Source organism: Epargyreus clarus, unplaced genomic scaffold, assembly GCF_041222505.1.
Source record: "Epargyreus clarus isolate Ecla_fem2 unplaced genomic scaffold, WU_Ecla_fem_2.2 ptg000014l, whole genome shotgun sequence".
Classification (NCBI taxonomy): domain Eukaryota; kingdom Metazoa; phylum Arthropoda; class Insecta; order Lepidoptera; family Hesperiidae; genus Epargyreus; species Epargyreus clarus.
This window is the reverse complement of record NW_027332222.1, coordinates 11925144-11941721: the sequence shown is the minus strand read 5'-3', so window position 1 is coordinate 11941721 and position 16578 is coordinate 11925144. Positions and strand designations below refer to the sequence as shown.

Below are 16578 nucleotides of genomic sequence, written 5' to 3'. Positions count from 1 at the left end.
GGGGTTTTATATTTTTGGTTGTAAAGGTTCTGAGACCCGATAGGAGGATATCGGGCGAGGATCGGCACTCAACCCGACCCCTCGGCAATTTCGGCAAAGTGCGTAAGGTTCTCCATCTTGTATGTAAGTATACATATGCGGCGAACATCAAAAAATCTTCGTCGTTTTATAAACCGTAATCGGGGAGTCCTCAAGGGACTGGCATAGAAATAGGAATCACATTATGTTTGCGAAATAGATGCCGAGTTTTATGATGCGTCTTTACACAACGCGGGAGAGCGTTTATTGCTGTTTATATTTGCTGATTGTTTGTTAATACAATACAGTACAGTATACCTACCATACAAACTACAAATTGGAAATTAAAAAAAATAAGGATTTGAAGGCGTGTAAGCTTACGTGGTCATTTCTTTTTAAAGTTTAAAGATACTTTCAGTTATGCAACACTAAAACTGCTTGTTTGTCTGAATAACGTAAAAACTATTTACTTCACCAAAAAATAGACTAACTTCTTATCTATCATGTCTAGTCAAGAATACAACAATAAACTTTTTCGAAAGCTAATCTCGAACATAGCTAATCTAATCTAGGAACTAATCTAGGAACATTTAACAAATTATTCTATAGTTTACCATCTAAGAGTTTAATTTTGGCTCAATAACGGACTTTGTACTTATCCTAAAGTTTATTCAAAATGTATCTAAGTCTCAATGGTTATTTCTTCAATTTCAGTATTTATGAGAGTTTTCAATGTGCAGTAACTTTGAAATTTTGACGATTGTAGAGTAAGTATTAAATAAGTACTTAGGTATAGCTCATAATTAAATCTATATTTACCTAAACAAACATTTTTTAGAATCTTATGAAATCATTAATAAATACACATAATTTTCACAAAAAAAAAGTAACTAGATACTCTATCATATCAAAACGTTTTAATAATGTAGTAAATATAGTATTTACTTAGATAACTTTACGTAGTCTGAGTAGACAGTTTAATCCCTACTAAATAAACATATTTTCCCATTAACTACAGTCTCATTCGAAATAAAATTCCCAAGCCTCTTTTTCATCACGAAAAATAATCTGGTGAGCGTGTTATCTATACAAGTAAATACAGTTGTCCGTCTGTGGTAAGTATAAAATAGTCAAAGAGGTCGTGTTTCGGTGACGAAGGGAACGACACGTTTGGGAACAGCAAAATCAGCTGATATAATATGTGTAAGTATATGTTTATCCTGTAGGAAGTGCTTAAAAGTCCAATATGTGCCCTCGGGCAGCACGGTTAGAAGACGCGGCAAATTTTGGAACAGGAGGATCTTTTTGTGTGACAAATTGTAGAGACACATTCTAGAGAGTCTATCGATAACGTTTTTACAAGTTTTTATTTTTTCGACGACTTGTTTCTTTGACTATAGGCAAATTCAACTTAAACATATGCTACTGAAAATAGTTCTAATTACTAATTACTGGAAAATAAATTTGGCCGTGACATTTACACAAAAAATAGCCTGGTACCGAGGTATACGCTATTTACCCGAAAGTATTAAAGATTTTTACGTTAAGATTGACAAACCGCAGACGAAGTTGAAGCGGAGTCGGGCGAGCGAAGTTTGTTATTTGTACAGATGATGAGTAACTTTTCAATTTATTTACTGACTGTAGGTCTACAGGGACTGTCTATTATTCTCTCGTCAATTTTACACTAATATCACTTTAAATTGCGAATTACTTTCAGAATGACTTATATGAGACTAACTACCTAATTACTCGAAGCTCTGATAAGCTTAGTGGTAAGAACTTTGGCATGTCTTGGTTGAATACCAGCCTGAAGTCATGAAGTTCCTGGTTTTTAAATATTGATTTCATGTGTATATTAGAAATAAATTACGACATATTCTACATGCGAAGACAACATCGCGAGGAAACCTACATATTTAGGTCAAAGGTCCACCAATCTTGTCTCGGCTAACATGGTGGATTATGGCCTAATCCATATCATTTGATACTTGAGAAGAGATACGTGCCCAGCAGTGTGACAATAGTATTGATGAAATCATATGCCATAATTGTTCAAAGTAGAATAAAATGAACAAAGAAGCTATTTTGATATATTCTAGACGGCGTCCTGCAGAGTATGGATATTATGCTAATAAATACTGCTTTAACGCTCCCGTTATGTGCGCCCGGGTGGCTTTGATTGGCGGTCAAAGGCCCAGAACTACTGGACGGTGTGGATAGTGTATTACTATGTACAGTCGATTAAGTTATAGTATATCTAATTTATTTTCCGAAAATAATAAATTATAACATAATGTTTCAATTTATTTAAATTTGCAACAGATGATAGTCGAATTTGAAGTAGGTACTGTCTACTTTGAAATTAGTTATATATAGTTAGTTGGAAAGTTGATTAAACAACACTGCATATAATAAGGGCTTTCCCTGGAGCTGATCACAGATGTTTTGCCATTTCTGAGGAATAAGATAGTCGCCTCATCTGTACCTAAGTGAGCCGGCGTTCGGCACCGAAACGCGAGAATGTTTCACGGTAGAAATATGTGTGACGCTGTTACCTCCCCGCTCAGACCATAGGGATTCTACAACTTGAACTGAACACCTACATGAACTGTAAAAAGTTATTCACACAAACAAGCCATTTGGTGTGTTTATACGATAAATAAAAAATTACGGCGCAATTGTACTGAAAATAAACTATAACTCGGAGCGGGCGGTCAGGCGAGCATCATTCCGTCTCAAATGTAGTTAGGCGCAATCTCTAGTAAATCAGCTGCGCAAATCTCATCGGCCATCTAACTGATTTGTGCCAGAGTGCCTACTCAGTCTTGCGATCTTTTCAAACAAATCTTAGTATACTTTTTTAAGATCTAAATAAGATATAAAATCAGAAACAAGAAATAGAAAAGAAGAATAATAATAGATACCTAATGCATTATGCATGTTTTAGAAATACTTTTAACTACATACCAGTTACTTACATTATTATTGATGGAAATAGTTCAGATATGTGGTTAGTTGCGTTAAAAACTTCTTCCAAAACGTTCTTAAAGGTTCATAATTTTAGTATTTTAGTAGGGATTATAACTAGCTTTGTAAACATGTTTAAATTATCCATACGTAGTTTGTGAATCAAAGGTTTTTGGAATAAAAATAACAATAAAATATAAATTTCAAATTGTACTGTTCCTTATTTATTTTTCCTATAATGAAATTCCAATATCCATTTTAGTTTGTTTAGAATATAAATTCAGCAAACATTTCTATTGTCTATGGCAGATTTTTTCTTGTGCATTCGTGCTTTTACCGTTCAGCCAATTATAAGAAATGGATAGCGCCCATTTGATAGACAATGTTATGAATATTTTTAAAATATTTTATTCGCCAGAACATAAAAGGTTGAATATACTAGAGTAATTGTTGTTTTTTTTATTACATTTAATATTCCTCAATAGGTACATGTTTTTAAATCTAGATAATATTTTATTTATAAGAAGAAAATATTATTTTAAATCCGCATGCATTTTAAATAAATTTATTTTAAATAAATAAAAGACATTCAATTATATTGGAAATAATTTTAAATATGTGAGTAACTTTTTATATTGTGCACAAATTAAAAAGAAATACAAATTATTTATTTTTGGCTCTAATAATAATGTAATGCCAGACAGTATAAAAAAGTAAGTGGTGAACAGTCTTTTATATTATTCGACAATAGTTCTTATTCAAAACGGCGGGAACTTTAACATTTTACATCTGCGGGAGGTTGTATAAATTACATCGTATTGCGTAATAAACCTCAGGTATTACGTATATTATTTATGTTGTGTGTTTTAGGATTAACAATTAGATTTATTCATGATCAGGTAATGCAAATCAGCGTCTCGTTTCCCTCGTTTATTATCATAGATTAGTAAAGATACTTCGCCGCCTTGAAATTGAATGAAGCCGCAAATGGCTTATTATAGTAAGTTATTTTTTTGAATTCTTGACAAATTTACGAATAAATAACTAATACTGCATAATTTACATAATAAATAAATAATAAATAAATAATTTCAAATATTTTAGGGACATTTTAGCACGGAGACGTGGCAAAACTTTCTTACGCAACTATTTCAATTCTCAAAACTGGGTACATTTTCTTGTTAGGAGTGAGTAATGTCGCATGGCGCCGCTTCGTTTAATCGCTTACGTTTTGAATTCGGCCAACACATGATTTCTGAGTGCATATTTTCAGGGTAATGAAATCAAATATATTTATTTTGTATATGCCTGCGGAGGCACTTACAAAGTATCAATTACAAGATTTTTCACTACTACTATTACGGCTACTGGATCTGAATGCGATCTCAACTGCGAAGATCGGATAAGAAAAACAGCGGGTTTGCTTGTTTATACTCATCATAATATTTATTTCCTTTTTTTAAGTGCGTGAAGAATCAGGATTTTAGGAATATTAAAGAAATTAAGAATAAAGTAAATAAAAAGTTATCACTTATTTTGAAAGTGAATGGGAACGGATATATTATCATTTCCATTAAAATATAGTCATATAATAATATTTTAAATTATGGGGTATTTTTAATTATTATAGCCCATATTCAATTAGTAGGTAAGTAGTCTATATTTGCAGAGTCTGAAACAATTTTCCCGGTCTGCCTACAAAACAATTAGAACAATTGTGGTAATAAATTCATTTTGTTTCGAACATATTGATTAAGTACGGACAGCCGCCAAAGAAAATAAATCTTAATACCTATATTAAACAAACCCGTCAACATTCTGTTTGAATAGGTACTTTATGGCGCTATGATAAATGGCTAAACAACCAAAATCCATCTTCCATATTAAACAGTAAGTTACAGTTAATAATTTTCTTTTCTGACATTTCAAAGAATAAAGTATCATCAATCATCAAAATATTTGAAATAATATTTAATTTCTAGTAACCACAATTTTAGGTTTTGCAGGCAATGGGCATGTTTTGCAAGAGAATACAATTAATGCAATTTCTATTAAAAATTTCGAAAATACGAAAAGATAAAACATCCGCATATTTGAAACACATACCTACACAATCACATTATTGCGTTCAATTTCACGCCATGCATGTATTGCTATTAAGAAAACTGTTAAAATCATGAAGTAATATAAACATAAAATTAAAATACTAAAATCTTTAAAAGTACAAATTTTATACATGTCATAATACAGGTTGATCATTCCGTTTTCTAATCAAGACAGTAAACGCATTTGTTAATTAGAAATCTACAACATTAAATCTAGAAGTAGAATTAAGTGTAATGTTGTATTAAAAAAATCTCTATATAAATTAAATTATACTGAGCAAAAGCAAATCAAAAAGTTTTAAGCAATTCTTTTCTTAACTATGTATTGTTAAGTAATTAGAAAGTGCATTATAAAAGTCGCAAGATGAAAGGCAGAAGATAAAATCGTAGAATGAAGATAATTGTATTAAAATTAATGGATTCATTATCACTAGCGCTCTTAAGATTTGATCTCACTTATTGAATCTTAAATATTGGTCCTTTGTCCCGATCTGAAAATTCTCATCTGACAAAGGTTATATCATTTTCATTATTTTGAAGAGGTTCGCGAATTTTCCTTGACTCTTGTTGGTAGTATGATTAAGGCTTACGATTTCACATTAACGATTCTATGTGCCATTAACATCTAGAAAATTGTTTAATTTTCTTATGCGGTTTGTATGAAGAGAACAACAATCCAACAAACAGAATCAAACAATTTAAAAAATCCAATGCATTTGTATTTACTAAGTCCGATTGGGTGTCTTGTGATATACAGGGTGATTTTTTTATTATTATATTCCAGAACTATAAGGATTAGCAAAAAATTTACACCACATAATTACTAATTACCTAGCCGGGAATTGAATGAGTCCTTTAAAAAAAAAAACTAATTATTCCACCATCGTGTCGCTAGTGATTACTTAATTCTGGGATGTAATGATAAAGACAAACTAAAGGAAAAAGCTTATTTTTAAGATACAGGTATACAGCTCATAGATAAATATATTATTGATGTAACCATTTTTCTTTTCTATGGATGTAACAGTTTAAATAACATTAAACATGCCTCATCACACACTTAAGTATAACTTGAACAACAAAAGTTTCGTATTTTTGAAAGCAAAATTTAATTTACATATTTCTAGCAAGTTACTAAATTTAAATTACGGGAGGTCCGGAGACAAATTGCAATTTACAACGAGCGACCGTAAAATGAAAGACATATTTGAGATAACAATCATGTGGAGTTTAAGAGTAGAACTTCACCTTAATTGTACATCATCTTGGGGCTGGTCATAAAAGAAAGGTTAAAATTAAAGCTTTATAGTTCCGGAAGGTGTAATATAATTTTAATGCGGTTTTACAGTGATGCAATTTGTTACCTAATCATGAATCCCGAATCCGAAAAAATCAACGGAAAGATCTATAGTTGTCGTTTTTATTATAGGTGTTAGAGAAGTCACAATTACTCTTTACAATCCAATTTCAAAAAGAAGAAGAGAAAAGAATAAGCATTAATTTTAATTACTTCAACAGATATGCCAACTGCACTTTATATGGGGCATTACAGTTTTTTATAATTTTATTCGTTAAATAAAAATAATGTCGTAAATCTAAATGATGTATGAGTCAGTTACTTTCATTTATATTTCTAAAGTTACTGCTGTAATACGACAAGTTTTGTGACTTGCATAATATTATTTCAGATGAGACATCTAAAAATCCTCATAAAAGCAGATGCTTTATTTTTCGACCACAATTGAAGCGTGGGAAAACGTAAACTTTCATACAAAAGTGTAGAGATAAGACAAAAGTTTTCACATTGCAATATCTTGCCAAATATGCAACGAATTCTTTACTATCTGTGTATGTTGGATACTATTCTCGAATAACCGCAGTCATAATATTTCTTGAATTCAATTGAGATACTCGTATCTGCATTGTAGAGTTTATACAAAAATGTAAACTCGAGATACAATGTAAACGTGTTTTATTTCACTTTGTTTACACGTTGCATTGTTAATTAGTTATTTACACAATTATTATGAAATAAACACAGCTTCTTAGATGATCGGTAAAGATATTACAATAGTTTCTTTTATAATATCATTTTTGCCTAATTGATTTAGTAGCTATCGAACACGTAGTTCATTAATGATAAGTAGCCACTGTTTATACATCTGGACATCTGTTATCAACCCGGGATAACATAAGCCCTATCTGGGATCAGACATAGATGCGTTGATACCCTGAGGACTAAACTAAAACGCCTCACAAACCAGAACAAAACAGCCCTGAATACTGCTTTTACGCAGAAATAGAAATGTCGGTGTCCCCGGGGTCGAATCGCAAAGGGTTTTCTACCACCTTCATATAATATTTTATAATAGGTTTAATAATAAACATTTTAAAAGATTTATAAAAAAAACCTTTGTTTTATTTATTTTTCTTATAAAGTACATTTTAAATACGCTTCTGTGAAACTAATTCCAATTCCAAAAACATTTCTTTTGCACTTATGAATTTAAATTTCCGACCCTTCGTACATACGAGTAATGTTAACAACTATAATATTTCATATGACAGACGCATAAGGGGGATTGCAGATGTACATATACAATTGTACATGCTGTGTATGAAATCTTTCAACTATGATGGATTTACTCCCAAGCCCGCGGGGATAAATCCTTGGGCGCGAAAGATTGAGATGTGTTGAAATTGCCTTGAGGGGTGCTAAGATTTGAGACATACATAGACAGGTACATATTTAAAAGTGTTGTTGAGGTTAGAATCGGATAAACTTATTAAAAACTAGTAAAAAAAGATTTTAAAGGAATCATAACACACCTAATAAACTCTAGAGAATTATGTTTATTCTGTCTCTATTTATTAGAAGTATTTATCTTTCATTGCCTATAACATAATATGGATAACAAAAAACAAAAGAGTTGCAATGAGGACATATGTGTGTGTAAAATATAGAATTAACACATTTCGTCGATTAAAATCAATCAAATTTTTTTAAGGTAAGTTGTACTGAAAACAACCCTGAACTTCGAGTTTAATGTATCGTTGACATCATTAGGTATGCAAGAGAGTTAATGTATAGTCAGCGTAAAACTGCCAGTCCGCTCTGAATATAGAAATGAATCGCGTCGCCATAACAAATTGTATGACGACACCTACCCGCAACAACTTCAGAACGGGCTAGCAGTTTGGCGCGGACTATAAATCATACACATAACTTTAATTTGAGGTAATATACTCAATCGTTTTCATTCTGAAGCAAATACGTATTTTGTAAAATGTACGACGAATAAATTAATTAAGAGTTAATTAATCACAATTTTGAGAATTCCGTTAGTAATTTATAGCCGGTCATTAGGCTCCCTAATTGCCGATCTTGGAATTTCTGTAGGCATTCCCGGATTACAAGGTTTAGGCCAAATTGATTTGATCGATGGTATTATCAAATGATGCAGAAAATTCGTCGCTTGATGATAATCTAGGATCTTGATAATTGCTTTATGTTTTATTTCAAAGGGGATTTTTTTACTGCTAATAGGTTTTGAGTTTATAATGTTTACACTAAAATTCGCTAGTTGGAATTCTAGCAAATTACAGTATCTTTAGTCTTATAAACTGTGTTTCTTAGTAACAGCAATAAAATAAGCAACACACATGTTTTGTGATAGGTAAGTGTGTAAGTGCTACAAATCCTTTTTATAAAAATTCTAATTTTTCGGATTTTTACGGCAAGATAAACCATTCTTCAGTTTGTCACTGTGTAAATTTAATGTGATTTGGGATACTCCTTTTTTCGATCCGTGCATAAAAACCGAGAGCTCGTAAATAAACATATATTAGGTATTTGATGGAAAACAAAATATTTACGTAATCTTCTTTCTTTAGAGATCGGGCGAGCGGTGGGTTTCAAATTAAACACATTTGCAAATAATACCGTACGGCTTATTAAAAACAAATATAATTATGATGTTTTAAGGGTCTCTTTATGTGGTAGATGAAGATGTAATTAATTGTTATTTCTAACGCTAATATCCCATCAAAATGAAATAATGGCTTTCAATATTTAAGCGATTCTTTATTATGTATTCCTTGTTTGTATACAGAGAGTAATCAAATATCCGTTTAATAGGTGAACAAAAGGCTTAGCCGAGATGATATTTCGGGAATAACATTTATATTCTGGATATTACAGAAGTTATATTTAAGAGCTAGAAATACTTTTAATTGGAGATCTTTACAATCGTTTATAACGAGGATAATTATTTAATTTGTAACGGATACTTACAATGGGCAGATTTCATTTCTTTACGGCAGATATTTAGATTAGGTCCAGTACCAGGTCGTGTCACAATGTTAGTTACCGTACTCCTCCGAAACGGCTTTAACGGTATTCACCAAATTTTATATGCATATTCAGTAGGTCTGAATCGGCTACTATCTACTTTTCATACCCCTAAATGATAAGGGCTTTTCACCATTAACATTTTTTTAATTTACATGGCAACACAACATTTGCCGTGTAATATACATGAGTCGAAACTCCTGAGGACTAATTTAAAATGACGTGACGAGTAGAATATACTCGTGTGATTTTTCGACTCCACTTTTTACCTTTCAAAACCTATTTCTGACATAAGAACTCTAATCTCTAATGGACTAATGTTTAACTTTTCCTTTAATAAATTTCCACTTGTATAGGATTAAAAATATATGTAAACCAAGCAGTCTCCTCTAAAAAACCTCGTGGGCTATTCCATTAATTTATTAAAATTTTACGGTTCGTCGCATTAAGTTTACCTTGGAACGAACCCTTTTCATTGAACAGTATGCCTTTCATATAGAAAGGTCGGTAGCCGTCAATTTTGTTATTCCCTAACAGTAGACTTCTTAGAAGTCTGTCTGACTCATTTACTATTGTAAGGGAAATATTATGAATATGTGGTTTTACGGCTTTCACGGCTTAATAAATTTGAAAATGAATTATTTTGACAGGTTTCGCGATAAAAATGATATCATTATGTAAAATAGAGCTGCTCGATTATGTACAAAACGAAATATATTATTTAAAACTTGTTAATACGATTTTTCTACTGAATTTTATTATGTAAATATTTATTACTTACCTATGTCTACAAAAGTAAAGCATCACGCACCAAAAATGTATAATATAAAATGCTGCTGAATGACTTTGTCTACACTAATATTATAAAGAGGAAACTTTGTTTGTTTGTTTGGTTGTAATGAATAGGCTCAAAAACTACTGGACCGATTTTAAAAATTCTTTTACCATTCGAAAGCTACATTATCCACGAGTAATATGGGCTATATGTTATATGAAATATATTTTATAAATAGATTTTGAGGCGGTACAACGTTTTCCAGGTCAGCTAGTAATAAATAATTTGATCATACTTATGTAACGTATGATTATAAATATTTAAGAATTTGCTAGCGTAATGGATGTGTTAAAGATGAAAGTTAATATAAAATATTCGTGTTGGTAGATTAAAATGGACATATGATATGGAACTTGTCGACTATCATTTGATACGCCTCCATACCATAGAATCTACACCTAGAATGTTTCACTTATGATTAGTTTTTTTTATATATACAAATATAATACAGGAGTAGCAGAAGAACATGCAGCCCACCTGATGGTAAGTGGCTATTGCCGCCCATGGACATCTGTGATCAGCCCCAGATAAGATATATATTCTATCTGAGGTTAGCCACAGAGGCGCCGCTACCCCTGTGGACTAAGGTGGAACGCCTCGGAAAACTGTTTCCTTTACCACACCCTTCAATCCAAAACACAGCACTTAACTTAACATTGCTGTTATGGCAGAAATAAGTGTGACGGTGGTGCCGCCGGAGTCGAACCACAAAAGGTTCTACCACCTTTATTAGTACAAAATATTTTATACCATAATGAAGGACTATATCAGCTTCGATTTTTACGCGTACAGGCAGTACGTTTACTAGTAGGCGTACTTTGCTAATTTTATTAACCGAATTGCTTGTTACTAAAGTAATATGTACAACAGCAAATGAAAATGAATGTTAATTTATTTTTAATAAATCTTTAAGATTATTTTATTCCTATTTATTTTCAACGCCCCCTTTTTAATTAGGGTTCCGTACTCAAAGGGTAAAAACGGAACCCTATTACTAAGCCGCTGTCCGCTGTCTGCCCGTCTGTCACAAGGCTTTATTTCCTGAACCATACATACATTTTTTAACAGATTATGTGTAATGATGTTTGCTATAGCAACACATACTTTAAAAAAAGGTGAAAAAATAAAGGTCGCAATATAAACTAACAATATATAGAAACTATTTTTCGACGTTTTCAAATTTTCAACTATTTTTTATTTACTCAACCGTAATGGACGACAGTTAAAATTTTCACAATTAAGGTATTTCAATGGCTAATATAATAAGTAACAAATACTAAAAAAAAAAAAAATAAGATGGTGCTACAGAACCCTCCGCGCACAAGTTCAACTTGCACTTGGCCAATTATTTGAATATGGCATTAAAAAAGAGAATAATTTTTATTAAAAAAAAGACAAACCCGCTGAGTTTCTTAACGGATCTTCTCAGTAGAGGTCGCGTTCCGATCCGGTAGTAGTTTAAGAAAAATATTGTACCTGACAATTTGTAAGTGCCGTCGTTGGCCTATACAAAATAAATATTAAAAAAAAAAATTCAATTGTTTTCAGCTGTGCCCCGCGGTTTCTCCCGCGTTAAAAAGAAACAGGGGCACAGCTAGTTCTAAAATATAAGTAGCCTAAGTTACTCCTTATTACATCAGCTACCTGCCATTAAAAGACCCGTCAAAATCGATCCAGCCATTTCAGAGATTAGCCAGAACAAACAGACAGACAGACCAAACTTGTAAAAAATATTATTTTGGTGTATGTACTGTATGTATATTCATATGCATGTAGTAAAAAGCGGTTTTCAATATTAAAAACAGACACTTCAATTTTATTTATATGTATAGATTTTTCTGTTAATTTAGCACGTTAATTTAATTTTCATAATGTCAGTTTTCAAAGGATTTTTTTAAAGTTACGGTAGAAATTGTTCACTGCAGTTCCATTATGGACCTCTATAATATTATTTTTCTAATGTCAATATTTTTAATAGTTAATTTTGTGATTAATAATTGTTATTGAATATAAATAATAATTATTAATGATAACTAAGAAATCGGTTTATGAACAATATAATTGATTATAAACCTATTTCTTAGAGTTTCTTAGCTATTCTTAGAGAGATTAGAGCTTTAATTCTTCTTCATATAATTGGTATAAATAACACTAATAGTTTAAAAATGTTACAATAAATTATTACTAAATGTTATTACTATAACTACTTTTACTCTTAATATTTAGGCAATTATTCATCGAAAGTTTTAATTCCCACGGATATTAATTACACCGGTTTAAATTATAATAAAGTAAAGTAAAAAATAAAGTTAGTTATTTGTTTATAATTTATTTAAAAAATCAAAAACTTACCTTTATAATCACTGATGGCGACAACACGAAAGTTACTAATATTAATCACGTTTTACTACGGAAGTTCTAATTCTAAACTATTATAAACTTTGTAACTACTTTTATAGTATTGCTTTGAAACTTTGGAAGTTATCAATTTTAGATATCTTTCATATATTTAAAGTACATAAGTTAAGTCTTAGTTGGACATTTTCCGATCGCGAGAAGGTTCGTTCACATGGTGAGTGCGACAGTGTGACCGGGGCGGCAGCGCGAACCGTTCTGCAGAGCCACCCCTCGCGACTTGCACCACCGAACTTCGCTCACGAATCTTAGGGTGCATTTAGACTAAACGAGCGGTTTCTTTGCCACCCCTCTGTGTATTATGTTGGTGTTAAGAGTTGTAGAGCATGCGGCGTGGGTTTCGGTGTCTTGTAGGCGATCGTACAATGCTTAATTGTTTTAGTTTCAGCCCTTTCGAATCAAAACTCAACTATACAGTTAATATTTATATTTTAGTTTGAAGTTACACTTATGTATATGCGTGTGCTACGCGCTTTTTTACGTAAAATCGTATAATAATATGCTAGATTATGAATTCGTATTCGATTTTTTAATTTTATGGAGATTTTTTTATTATGCAAAATTCTGGATTTTATAATAATATATTTAGAAGAGATGTTATCTTTGTTATTTATGTTGTACAAAAAGTTAATAAAAATATTCTTATTCTTAGAAGAGACGCGTGCCCAATAGTGCGTGGTAATGGTATGATGATGACGACTAAAGTAGAAGTACCTATTCATCTATCAAACCATTTTAGGCACATTCTGTAAGGACTCAACTGGCGTGACATAAACGTAGTAATTTGTCGCGGGGATTAGCGTGCTAATTATAAATGTCGTGGCAGCGTCAAACTTGACGCTAATTGTGATTGTGATTACTCCGTTAGCTTAAAAGCGTCACCTGCCTACGTGACTAACGTTATGACTAGGCTTAGCTGGAATATTGTCTTTCTATTATGTACGTGTAATCTGTGGATTTTCCGTGGGTACACTTAGATTTACACACTTGTACAAATATGGGGAAATAAGGGATAAGTACAGGATCAATACGCGGGATGAAGCATATTGAGAGAGATTTATTTATGTTATTTTGAAAGGCTTAGGTGTTTATTTATTTAAACACACATCTGAACCTAATATAAATGTAGATGTATTTTTTAAGAATTTTAGAGTTTTCTTAAGCGTTTACTTTTTACCGCTGTCAGTTTTACACCAAATATGTATCAATTGTAAGAGCTTAATTCGTGTTTCAACATAAATTTAAACAATTTTGAGGGATTAAAATACGTTAACTGGCAGAATAAAATATACTGTAAGACATTTTAAAACTATTCTGAACATTTATGAAACGTGCGTGATATAAACGTAGTAATTTGTAGCGGGGATTAGCGTGCTAATTATAAATGTTGTAGCAGCGTCAAACTTGACGCTAATTGTGATTGTGATTATTGCGTTAGCTTAAAAGCGTCACCTGCCTACCTGACTAGCGTTATGTCTAGGCTTAGCTGGAATATTGTCTTTCTATTATGTACGTGTAATATGTGGATTTTCTGTAGGTTTACATATTTGAACAAATATGGGGAAATAAGGGATAAGTACAGGATCGCTACGTGGGATGAAGCATATTGAGAGGGATTGACGTATATTATTCTCGAAGGTTTATTTATTTAAACAGGCACTAGACCCAAGTATAGCAGAATTAAGATGTTTTTATTCAGAATTACAGAATTATGTTAAATTTCACGCGTAAATATGTTAGTGCATTTAATGTAAGAAATAGCAGAAAAGATACAAATTGTTTGTAACACTGATCATTTATCACACTTTTATTGGTATACTTTTGTTTATAAGAAAAGTCAGATTTCCTTAGCCAATTATTGGCAAAGTAATCAAAGTATATTCGTAATACTTATATAGATAATGTCTTCCACAAGTTTGTCACTTAACGAAGAGTTTACTCATATGTACTAGCTAGAGTAGGGAAAGTATAGCTTTGGATTATGATTATATACAGTATTTATGAGTATTACTCATATTACTCCAGTCGTATTGACACTACTTCGTTGTAAGACATTATTACTTACATAATTTATGTTTTTGTTTGTTTGTTATTGTCTAGTAACTGCCAGAAAAATAACGTTGTACAAAACTTTAGCTCTCAAACACTTTCCTATTTTAATGCGTCTTTTGAAATATATATCTTTACGTCGGACAAATTATCTACAAGCTATATGTTTGCTAGATGTTTGCGTGAAAGTTTCATCCAAATTATTTTAATGGACATTATCAGAACTCTTGTTTTTATTGTATAATTTTTAACGTGCTCAACGATTTTTTAATTTCAGTATCCATATACGTAATATCGATATAGGTAACAAACATTGCAATATCTCCTTCAATATTTGAGAACGGTTCACGGCTGAGGAGTTTGATTTTACTCGTATGACCCAAATCTGTCGCCGTTCTGTGGTCAATCGTTTAGACTGCGGGCTATTTGCAAAATACCGTAACAGTCATCGTAACCGTAACCTGGATAGTGGAAAATTTAAGTCATCATTCAATTCAATTTTGAGAGATGCTCAAAATTTAAAAAATAAATAAGCTTTTATAATGTGCTTACAACGTTTTTGATAAGGAATAAAACATGAAGTGTAGACTTATGAGTGTAGAAGAAAATGTTTAACGCATTACTTATCATTTAGGTATTTACACAACTTATACAAGTATACTAGCTGACCTAGCAAAAGTTGTGTTGCCATGTTAATAAAAAAAATTAAGGGTGAACAACCCTTATCACTTAGGGATATGAAAAATAGATAGTAACCGATTCTCAGACCTACTGAATATGCATATAAAATTTGGTGAAAATGGCTAAAGCCGTTTCGGAGGAGTACGGTAACTAACATTGTGACACGAGAATTTTATGTATAAGATAATTTTATTTTTGTAATTATTTGTTTTCTTTCATGGGTCGGAATACATTCATGATCTTAAATAAAAAAAAAACAAGTTATAGCCATAAGGCTCTTCCAAAGCTACTAAACTAAAAAAAATAATATCGGTTCACAAATAAATAGACAAAGGTTACTGAACTGTCTTTTGACTTTGATTATTTTTCATATTTTATGTTCAAGACTTTATTTTGTGACCTTTAATTTTTTTAACATAAGTATAAATAAGTAACGTTTTCAAACTGTTATATGAACAATACTCGAATTTATCTAAAAGTGTTATTGGATAAAACAAGATTGAATACAATCTTGACACAAGTTATTATGATCATACGTGTCTGTACAATCAGATCACTTGTTGCAAAGTTAGTTGATATGAAAATATGAGTTGCTAAAGAATATTTTATTCTTCACTCAACTTATATTCGACTAAAAGACATCGTTGCTAGACGACTTTCTTTAAAAACAGTTATGTCTTGCGAAGATAACCTTTTTCGTTATGAATTGAATCCTATTAGAGGAATATTTTTTATACTTACTTGTAATATAACGAATACTTTTATTAACTGTTATTGCCATTATTAATTTTAAACTATGTTCTGAAATATGGCCTAAATTAGATCGGATTCTTTACTTTCCATTAAATAAGGTTTTAAAATAGTACCTACATATCTTGGTTGATCGTATGAGGAAACACCACCATAATAAGTATTAAACCTGTAGCGTAGGACTAATCCGAGGCGTCCTAGTCTTTAGTTTTAGGCACCTTAATAATCATGAGTAGTGATGTTCATTTTTCATTATATAGATACTAGTGGTGCCCGCGGCTTCGCCCTCATTTTAAAGACATAAAACGGAAAATTTGTACCTGCATTGGAATGACAGTGGTGCCATCAGTGCCTCACCAACTCCCTAACCCTCGTGGGCTCTTGGACAACAAATGCATAGTTTC

At 31.6% G+C, this 16578-nt stretch overlaps 1 protein-coding gene across 1 annotated transcript in view; it reads right to left on the bottom strand.

Annotated features, from left to right (window-relative positions):
* Positions 1 to 12878, bottom strand: part of LOC140747406 (uncharacterized) — a 62606-nt gene extending 49728 nt beyond the window's left edge. Inside the window, exon 1 of the mRNA XM_073079840.1 lies at positions 12632 to 12878. The gene's annotated coding sequence lies outside the window, so the exon portion shown is untranslated. The remainder of the gene's footprint in view (positions 1 to 12631) is intronic.
* Positions 12879 to 16578: the final 3700 nt, after the last annotated feature.